The sequence below is a fragment of the Tenrec ecaudatus genome, chromosome 8, assembly GCF_050624435.1.
Source record: "Tenrec ecaudatus isolate mTenEca1 chromosome 8, mTenEca1.hap1, whole genome shotgun sequence".
Classification (NCBI taxonomy): domain Eukaryota; kingdom Metazoa; phylum Chordata; class Mammalia; order Afrosoricida; family Tenrecidae; genus Tenrec; species Tenrec ecaudatus.
In genome coordinates, this window is record NC_134537.1 from 55,585,614 (window position 1) to 55,596,397 (window position 10,784).

Consider the following 10,784-nt stretch of genomic DNA (forward strand, 5'->3'; position numbering starts at 1 on the left):
CACATGCACACACACATGAGGTGGTAGCCAGTAAAATCCAGGAACTTTTTTTCAAATCTATGTAGGTAAATTTTAAAATAAAGCAATCTTACTACCTTCAAAGTCCTCTCCGTTACACTAAATACATTTGTCAAATCGGCGATTCCATTCTTGGAAACATTTTTCAAATTTATCCATATGGATGGCTGACAGAACCTCTCTCGCTCTTTTTTTTTCTTCACCTCTTCCAAGCCCACAAACAGCTGCCCTTTCAGATCCCTCTTCATTCACCGAAACAGAAAGAAGACAGCTGAGGCAAGGTCAGTGGAGGGAGGGGGGTGGGGTAAGAGAGGCTTGCTGTTTTCGCCCAAAACGGATATACCAAGATGGCTGAAGGAGCAGATACATTGTTGTGGTGGCAAAATCAGTCTCCCATCAGGCCATCTGCCACAAATCGGGTCTGTTTGTTGCACAGTGTTACGCAATCTCTATGTAGAAAGAATCTCTATGTAGAAAGCTTGAACATAGAGCGCCTGACCTGGTGGAATGAACTGCAAATGCATTATCCCCCTCAGAGGAAGTAAATGAGCATTGTCTTGATCTTTGAAATCACTGGGCACGATTTTGGGGGCTGAGGTGATGATAGTCTCTACTGGCTTGATTGACGTTTGCTTTCGTAGTCCCAAGAATAGCACCATGTCTCGTCTCCAGTAATGACCATGGGGGAAAGTCTGGTTCGCTTCGACACTCTTTTTCTGGTGAGTCAGAACCCGAGGCACAAATTTCACAGCGACCCTCCTCCTCCTAATACCTTCCATTAAAATTTGCTGACCAAACTCCAATATAGGCCAGATAAATTCTCTGTCTCTTCAATGGTCCGACATTGGTTCGTGAGTTTTGGCTTTCATCTGTTTGGGAAGTTGAGGGAGGTCCAGGACCAGACTTGTCATCAATCTACATTTCACCTTTTTTGAAATGATAAAACCACTTGCACACATGAGTTTTTCTCAGAGCGCTGTCCTTGTGAGCTGTGCTCAACATCACAACCATTTCTGAGGCATTTTTCCCAAAAAGGAAACAAAATTTCACAGTCATACGCTGTTCTCTTAAATTTGGCCATAAAAAAAATCAGGTTCGGCCACGGCGAAGCGGACCCCGCCGACCTCACCTTGCCCTCTGACCTGCCGGGCGGCTGCGGGTCTCGGAGGGCCTTCGTCACCAGGCCCGAAGCTCGGCTCGGAGCCGCCCCGGGGGCAGGGCCAGCGCAGGCGGGCTGGCCGGCCCGCAGCCTCCGGGGCCATGGAAGCCGCGAGCAGCGCCGGAGCGGCGGGAACAGGCAAGTACATCGCCTCTACACAGCGACCCGACGGAACCTGGCGGAAACAGTGGAGGGTGAAAGAAGGCTACGTGCCACAAGAGGAGGTCCCAGTGTATGAGAACAAGTATGTGAAGTTTTTTAAGAATAAGCCACTGCTCCTGCGACCCCATCTCGGCCTGAAGGTGGTGAACCAGGCCTTTCCAAAACAGCTAAAGGCAACCTGAAGCGGAAGGAGAAGAGGCTGCAGCAACAAGAGAAGGGAGAGGCAGAGGCAGCCAGCCGGACTCTTGAAAAGATGTCCCTGGGCGAGAGCGCCCCACTCCCCAGTGCTCTGCAAGGCTTCCATGCAGTCCCTACGGCCACTTCTGACCAGCCTGACTCCACTGCCACCGCGGAGAAAGCCAAGAAGATAAAGAATCTGAAGAAGAAGCTACGGCAGGTGGAGGAGCTGCAGCAGCGGATCCAGGCCGGGGAGATTAGTCAGCCCAGCTAGGAGCAGCTGGAGAAGCTGGCGAGGAGGAGGGCCCTCGAGGAGGAGCTGGGGGACCTGGAGCTAGGCCTGTGAGGCCTGTGGAGAACAGCAAATGGACTGCAGAACAAACCACGGGGCTCTCTGGGGTCTTGAGGGAAGTGGACGGCAGCAGTCAGGAGGGGCACCCTCAGACTGGTGTACTTCACTTCTTGCTGCCCAACTCTGTCCTCCCAGAGTCTAGTCTCGCCCTCATTTCATCCCCTTTTTACCCTCCAATACCTGTTTTTGGACTTTGCCCCTCCCAGCCCCTCGCTCAAAATCTCAGTGACTGTCCCACTTTACCTTTACTGCTGGGTATTATGTTTAACAGGAAATTGCGTGGGTGGAAATCTCTTGGAGAGCTGAGATGGGGGTAGGGGACTATACCCAGGTCTGGGAGTCTCGATTCCCGCTCACAGTGTTTAGGCTTTGTCTCCCTCCCCATCCTCCCTCACCTGTGCCTTTTTTTTTTTTTAAAGAATGAGAATAAACTCATAGACATGTCAAAAAAAATCAGGTTTAAGCAAAATTAATTTTAGGGAAAAAAAACAGTGACCAGAGAGAACCTTCCCAGGTAATGCCATTAGATGCACCGACTCAGAGAGAGTTGCTGGATGCTCACCTAGTGGGAAAAATGCATATTTAAAAAGCCCCACAATGCCCAGTTAATTCCATGTTATAGCAACCTTAGTTTTTCAACCCTCAGATTTTTGTAGGGGTAAAATTCTATTTATGGAAGGCAACTTGACATAAAAATAGGCTATAAGAAGGCTTGCACGGGCCTTACAGGCTCAAAGAGGGCATTCATTTTTGATCCCCTGTGGTATTCTTTGTGTGCCCCATTCTACCCCCTGCACATTTACACAGCCCATCTGTTAGATTCCAAAATATTTTCACCTTCAGTTGTTCCTGTAAATCTATTTTATATCTATTCACTCTAATAATATTTGTATTAAGTTCATTTTTTATTATTTTTAATGTTGGTAGTGTTTTCTCTTTCTATAAACCCACTTCCTGCCTCCCCAACCGCCCCCCCCAAAAAAAAAGCACTGCCATCAATTTAACTGTGCAAGTAGAGCCTCTGCATTAGAACCAGTGAGCCTCATCTTTCTCCCATGAAGGAACGGGTGAGTTTGAACCACTACTGTTCTGGTCAGCAATGCAATCCCTAACTCAGAGCACCACTACAAATCACCTCCGCTCAAATCTTTTCAAAGTGGTTTTACATTTGCCTAGGATGCAATTTCATTTGCTTCATACTTTGAGCTTTTCAATTAAAACCAGTGAAATTTGCTATATAAAAATTCTCTAGAACATTTCAGTTCACTCTCACTGCACCTTTATTACAGCTAAGGCACTAAAATGTTACTCCAGAAAAAATGTTATTTATTTCTGTCGTATATCAATGTACTTTGTGAAACTTCTGGAAAATTCTATTATACTTAAATTCCATTTTTTCGCAAACTTATCGAAGCTCTCTTATATAACCTTATATCATTTAAAAATAATAATTATATTTAGCTTTGCCAACATACAAAACATGTTGCTAAGCACTTGTGCAAAGAATTATCCAGTTTAATCATCTCAAGAATCATATGAGGCACTTTTTAATTCTCCAGATTGAAACTAGGGTGAGATGATAAAACAGCCAGTAACTCTGACAGCCAGGGTTTCCGTGGCCTTTTACTGTGCTGTGCTCTGCAGTGGGTGGAAAGGACAAGGATACAGCAGAGTGGCTGATGAACAGTGGTGCGGTTCTACAAGGCGGGCCGGGTTGCCTGGCCATACAGTTCATTTCGAGGGGAAGGACAGCCTACCAGTAAGGCTAACTCTTACATCCACTGAGTTGCTGCTTGAAAGGACTCTGAAGGCCCAGTTCCCTGAAGTCTCTGAAAGAGTCATCTGCTGCCTTATCCAAAAGGGCCGTAGGATCCGGAAGGACTACCTCAGGGTTGCTGACTGTGGTCGTGGCCCACGTCTCCCTGGCAAAGCTCAACCAGACCCTAACAGCTGCTACAGCTGGGAGTCGGACAGATTCCTCGGAAAACAGGACGCTGGCTGCATGTCTGATTACCGCGACCCCAGCAGAGGCGTTCTAATGGCGAGCCTCTTGAGGTGCCTGTAAAAATGACAATGCGCTCACCCCTCAAAGAGACACACACCGTTTTAAACGCACCTTCCAAAGCTGTTGTAGCCCCTGCACCCGGTTACGAAGTTTGCTCTATTGCCTGGGGGTCATGCCTCCCTCAGAGAAAGAGGGATCCCCGCACAAATGTGAAAAGCTAGTCCTTCCAACAGGAAGACTCAGATTTCAATGGGTTTAATAAAGCCCTATTTTCATTTAAAAAATCATATGAGAGATATTATTATTATACAGTTTATATATACAATATTGATAAATATCGTACACACAATCACATAACTAAAAATTGATAGAACTGTGGTTGTCTATGATAAACTTCTTTAGGAGAAGAAAAGGTCCATAGGTGGCTCAAATGGTTTGTGCTCGATTACTAACCGAAAGGTCGTTTGTTCAAACACACCATGGGTCCCTCAGAAACAAGCGCTGGTGATCTGCATCCTTAAAGGTGACGGCCAAGAAAATGTTTGTGGAGCAGTTCTGCTCTGAGACACCTGAGTCAGCAACGAGTTGGACTCAATTTGATGGCAAAGGTTTTCTGTTTCTTAATTTCTTCATTTGTTTTATGTGGCCACCTATTAAAAGTAAACACTTGTGCACATTGAAAGATTTCATTAAAGAATAAAAGAGAGCCCACAAACTGGGAAAAGATATTTAGCAATGACAAAACAGACAAAGGACTAATTACTAACATCTACAGCATTTTACAAGCCTCCAACCAGAACTAAACTGACAACCCTCTGAGAAAGTGGGAACAGGACCCAAGCAGATGATTCACAAAGGATGACCCAAAGGCATCCACTTGAATGCCTAACAAACACAGGAGCAAATGCTGCCACTCATGAGCCATCCAGGAAATGCAAGTCAAAACAATCATGAGATGCCATCTAACACCCATCAATTTAGCACGATGTAAAAATAAAAACTGAGAACAAGTGCTGGCGAGGGTACAGTGAGACTGGAACTCTTATCCACTGTTGGTGGGCTTATTAGTATGTATAGCCACTGTGGAAGATATATGGTGATACCTAAAATAAATGGCAAATGAAATACAATATGATCCAGCAATACCATTACTGGGCACATACACAAAAGAAACAAGAAACAGAGCACAAAAAGTGCTTCTTCCTCCAAGTTCCTCACGGCGCAGTTCACAATAGCAAGAAGCTGGAAACAGCCCACCTTCCAATCAGTAGAAGACTGGATAAGAAAACCCTGATATAAACACACAGTGACACCATGGAATACTACACATCCCTAAAAAATAGTGATGGAACACCCCAAGGTGTGGAGGGATCTGGAAGACATTATGGTTGCTGAAGTCAGTCAAGTCCAAAAGGACAAATATTGAACGGGCACAAGCTCAGCTTTTAGGGCATCAAGTCTGCTGGCTGAAGCATCAGACAGCATGACAGAAAGCCTGAGCAGTGCCAATGAACCATACACCATCTGCTCTAGGTAAGTATTTTGAAGGTCACTTGGCCAGAGGGAGCCTCATGTCAGCTGGGATCAAATGGTCAATGGAGGGTAAAGGGATGTTGTCTAGTGAATGGCAGCCCCCTAAAGCTCTGATGAGGTTTCCCCTTACAGACATCCCAATCAGAAGGATGAGGGATACTGATGGGGAAAAAAATGCAGGAGAGGGGAAAGGGAATGTATTAGTCTGGGTTGCCTAAAGAAACAATTCATAGACACTCATGTGTGTAAGAGAGAACTTTATATCAAAGAGCAATTGTACATTAAGAAAACATATCAGCTCAGCCCAGATCAAGTCCCGTAGTCTGATATTACCCCATATGTCTGATATAGTACATAAATTCCAGATGAAGTCCATAAATTCAATATTACCCCCTATGTTAATACTAGTCCACACATTCCTCTTTAGACTCATGCGGCCATGCAGTGACGCTGTATGCAGGAAGATCACAGGTCAGTAGGTGGGAAGTCTTGTGGATCCAGCAGTAGTGGAAGCATCTCAGCACTGGCGTGAGTCTCCGTGTGGCTCCTCTAGCTCCAGGGCTCTGGCATAGTTCCATTTGGCTTGTCAACAGGAATCTCTCAAAGGGAGTGAGTGTATCTGTCCTCCAGTGAGCTATTTCTCTCCATTGTGATTCCAAATGAGGTCATCAATATGACCCCTTCACTCTTAATCCTCAAATTGACACCAGATTATGTGACTATCACTGGGATCAAACATGTATGGGGGAACACAAATGTGTATCTGTTGGAAGGAAAAAAGGGAGAGCCAACCACCAGATGGGCTGAAGAATGAAAATATGCTTTTGGGGACCCTAAGGGTAGGAGGATGTATTTGGTGGTATACATCAAATGGGCCACATTGACCTGGGTTCTGGGATGCGTCCTGGGGATGCAGACCAGATGCCAAAAACTGTTGGACACGGAATCCAGGATGTTCAAGGAATACAGCATGCTCCAGAGGCCTCGTCAGTGAGATCCCATGCAATAATTCCACTGGACTCTACCTCAGACACGCTTGTAACCTGAGAACTTGTCAGACAATAAATGGTGTCTGAGGAAGCTGAAGATAACTGTATCAAGATTATTGAACTGTCAGTAGGTGGATAAGCATGGTTTTCCTAGATCAGTGTGCTGTATTAATATGTATGTTATTCTGGCAAACCCATTATGAACATGCTGCTTTATTTTGTTTTTGTTTATTCATATTAGGGTGTATCTCAGAGGTGTTATGTCATTGGGTGTCACCTTTTGGAGTTTGTGTTATGTATTTTTCTGTTTTTCAGTAAATGAAACCCATGATGGATGAATCTATAGGAATAGCAAGTAGAATAAGGTTTCAGGTGGAGGGGGTAGGGCTACAGGAGTGGTGGGGGTTAAAAGGGAGACAATATCAAGGAGTCCACGAAGAAAATGAATGTTTGGAAACTGGTTATGGAAGCAATTGTACAATTCCGCTTGAGATGATTGAACTATAAAAAGATGTATGTGACCTCCTCCCTGGGAGATGGACGGCAGAGAAGGGGCAAGGGGGACTCAGGATAGGACAAGATATGACAAAAATAACAATCTGTGGATTATCAGGTGCTCATGGAGTGGGGGGAGGGGGGAGCGGGGCGGGGAGGGAGGGGAAAAAAAAGAGAGGACCTGATGCAGAGGGCTTAAGTGGAGAGCAAATGCTTTGAGAGTGATTAGGGCAAGGAATGTGTGGATGTGCTTTATACAATTAATGTATGTATATGTGTGGACTGTGATAAGAGTTGTATGAGCCCCTAATAAAATGTAAAAAAAGATGTATGTATTAACTCCCAATAATAATTTTTTTTAAATTGTAGATCCAGGAATGGGTTCAGGGCTCATATTAAATCCTGGCTCCAACTTAAGCACAATTAGTTATTGCATCATTGCCCTGCTGCATACTTGCCCTCAGGAAGGGAACATAGAAAATATGGGTGCTACTGCAAAATGTGGCAAAGAAATTAAATGGTGCCCATTAGTAGATAAAATAGCATCTGGGATCTTAAAGGCTTGTCTCCCAACAAGCACCCATTTAAGTGAGAGATGTGGACTAAGTCCACATGGAAAAAGTACACTTGTATCAGTCATCAAAGGATTGCAAAGCATATAATCCAAAGTCAAAGGAGGGATTAGTATCCAAGACTAAATTGTGTGAAATAGTTTTTGGATGACAGTGGGAGCCCAAGATTCATTGGTGGGAGCTATATAAAAAATAAGCCCTCAATGAATTTCCTCTATCCACAATTGAGGGATGGGAGGATAGTGTTTACTCAACAGAGAGCATTGCAGGGGTGAGTATAGAAGGTCAAAGACATTTATTTTACTTGACCAGTTAAAACCTTGTCAGTTAATCCCCCCTCTGATGCATGCTGGCCCTTATTTCGGTTTCAACATTTTCTGCATTTTGTTTTGTTTTCTTTTTGTTTATCCATAGTAAGATGTATCTCAGAGGGGTTGTGTCACTGGAGGCCACCCCCTTGAAGTTGTGTTATATGTTGTTATGTGTTTCCGTGTATGAAACCCAGGAGTGATGAGCCTATAGGGACGGCAAGTAGAATGAGGTTTGGGGTGGGCTGGGGTCAGGTAGAGTAGTAGAGGGAGGTATAAAAGGGAGATGCTGTCAAGGAGTCCAGGAAGAAAAAAAATGTTTGGAAACTGTGGTAGCAATTATGAAATTGTAGAATTCTACTTGATGTGGCTGAACTACGAATTGATATGCTATAGCCATAGGCTGGGGAGTCCAATGCTCTGTCTGCTAGTTCTGCTGCTAGTTCTGTTCCTCTGCACCTCTCCTGATGTCACAGCTTTCTCTGGATCAAGAAGTTTCAACAGCAGGGATCTCAAGGTCCAAATGATTTGCTTGACGATTGATTTCTTTCTCTTGCTGGTAGTAAGCTCACCCCTTCATGATTCTGAAATGGCCGCATTTTATAACTATAGGCTGGTTATCACTAATAGCCCTATTAACACTCACTCAGAAATGAAACACGATATTATGAGTATTTCCAAATTCTCTTACCCAGACCAATTAGAAAATGAGTTTTCTTGGGGGGATGTTACCAAGCCTGTAGCTAGAAGAGCTATATGATATAATTCACTGCTCTGCATTCCTCCTATCAATTCATGAGCCTTGCTCTTCAGCCACGTCCTCAGTGTCGTTTGAATGTCTTCCTCCTATAACATTGTGATAATGTCCTGCCTCCTGAAATGTGTGATAATGTCCTGCCTCCTGAAATGGTGGAGCACAGGCCTCTTATTTTTGGGACAGTGACTGTACATTCCTTCCATTTCTTTTTCATTATTCAACACTTTACCTATTTGCAACGAACGGCTTAAATATCTCTTTCTGAAGATGGTTTTTTTACCTTTCATTATAACATGTTACTTTGTGTTTTCAAGAAGCCCTCAGAAATCCCGAGTGCAGCTCTTTTACTTCGCCATTCCTTTCTTCATGCGCACTGCTCTCCCTCTCGGCACCACAGCAAGTGCGGCACCTCGCCTACCACACGTGTTAGTCTCCCCTCCCACGCCCTTTGCGTATGTGTGTGACTTAAGCGAAGGGTTGTGGAGCAAATTATGTTTCCATCAAGTTATAGACATTTGGATATTGTCATTCTGACAGTGCGCTAGCACTCTTACCATCGCCTCTCTATTTCTGCTTTCCTTCTTCCAGGTCCCATCCTGTCTTCTGCTCTCTACTTTATCACTGGCAAATATTGTCCCTTTGAAATGATCTTTTAAAATTTCCTCTAACTGAGACACATACACACATATTGCTTTCTTCACACATGACGTGCTTGGTGCCATCCCACCATCACCTGTTCTGTGGTCATTAGTGTCCAATGGGTCACGTCTATTCTTGAGATTGACTTTAAATTCAGGTAGGGTTACTCTGTGCTGCACTTGGCTCTCTTGAGCCTGTTTTAATTTTCTTCACCTTCAAGCTTAATGTTCACAGTAGAACATAATATTCTGCTGGACACTGGACTCTTTTTGATGGATGATACAGAGCTTCTCCATCATGGCTTATCAGAGATGTGGTCAACTTGATTCTTGTTTGTTCCACCTTGACATATATACCTGCATTGTCACCATTTGTGTTTCTGAAAAGAGAAATGCATAGCTTATGGGTTCTGCAAAATTATATCACATAATCTCTAGAATTGTTTTTATCACTAAAGCCATATTTTCCAAACACTGATCCTTCTTTGTTCCAAGTTTGGAATTTCAATCACTAGTAAATCTTGATCACCTGTTTTATCGATTTCTGACTACAGACTTTGATAGAGATCTACAATTTCTTCACCTTTGCACTAACTTTTTCAGCCGCCGTGTCAATCCATGTCTTGTAGGACCTTCCTCTCTTTGAATTCCCCTCTACTTTACTTGTACTTTCAATATTCTTCAATAACACCACAATTTAAATATATGGCTTCTTCCTTGGTGTTCCTTATTCAATGTCCAACTTCTACATGCAAACGAGACAAGAAACACACACGCATATAGATTCATCTGAAATGTCCAGAGAGTTGGGGCTTTTGCTAATTTATTTAGAATTGGGTATAGGGAATGCTGGGAGCGTCCGTCAGTGTTCCCATCACTGCTTACCATCTCCCATTCTTCCACCTCCTTGATTTCTTCTTCCTTTTCTAACCAGTCATTTACACACTGGTTATATCACTTTTTTAACCTTTCCTTCACTTAGGTCCCTGAAGTTTCATTACACTATCAAAAATCATTTTGGTGGAGTGGGGCTGTGTTTTCATATTTGTTATATTTCTTAGTGTAAAAAAATTAAGCCTATTAAAACAATGTAATTTTCAATTTCATATTTGCCACCAAGCTTCTCCATTCTTTGAATATTTGTAGTTAGTTTTAATAATAATTCAAATGCACTAATCAAGTTTCTACTTGCTCTTACAATACCAAAATTTACTTAATATAACATTAACTTGGGCATGGTAATAATATATTTCCAATAAAAATGATCAAAGTGCCTGGAAGTGTCTCATCTTGCACACGGATCAGTCTCTTTGCTTTATGCTGCATTTGCCTGCGACTACGGGTCGCCCTCAGGTCATTTGATCTCTGAGTGCACTGTCACAATGGTGGTCTCAACCCTGCACTGAAATGCTTTGATAAATAAATAACAAATAAATAAATAACAGATGGGCTCTATTATCAGTATGCAAAACCTGCTGACTTCCTGACAGTTGTCGCTGTGCCTGAGTCAAAATGAGTATAATGGAGCATTTTTAGTTGGGTTTGTTTCTTTTCTATTATTTGGATGTATCATTATTACACAATATTTTGAACCCCATATATATTACAGTTGTACAGGT

General features: G+C 43.3%; 1 pseudogene; it reads left to right on the forward strand.

Annotated features, from left to right (window-relative positions):
• Nucleotides 1–1,255: 1,255 nt before the first annotated feature.
• LOC142454317 (partner of Y14 and mago pseudogene) lies at nucleotides 1,256–1,862 on the forward strand (annotated as a pseudogene).
• Nucleotides 1,863–10,784: the final 8,922 nt, after the last annotated feature.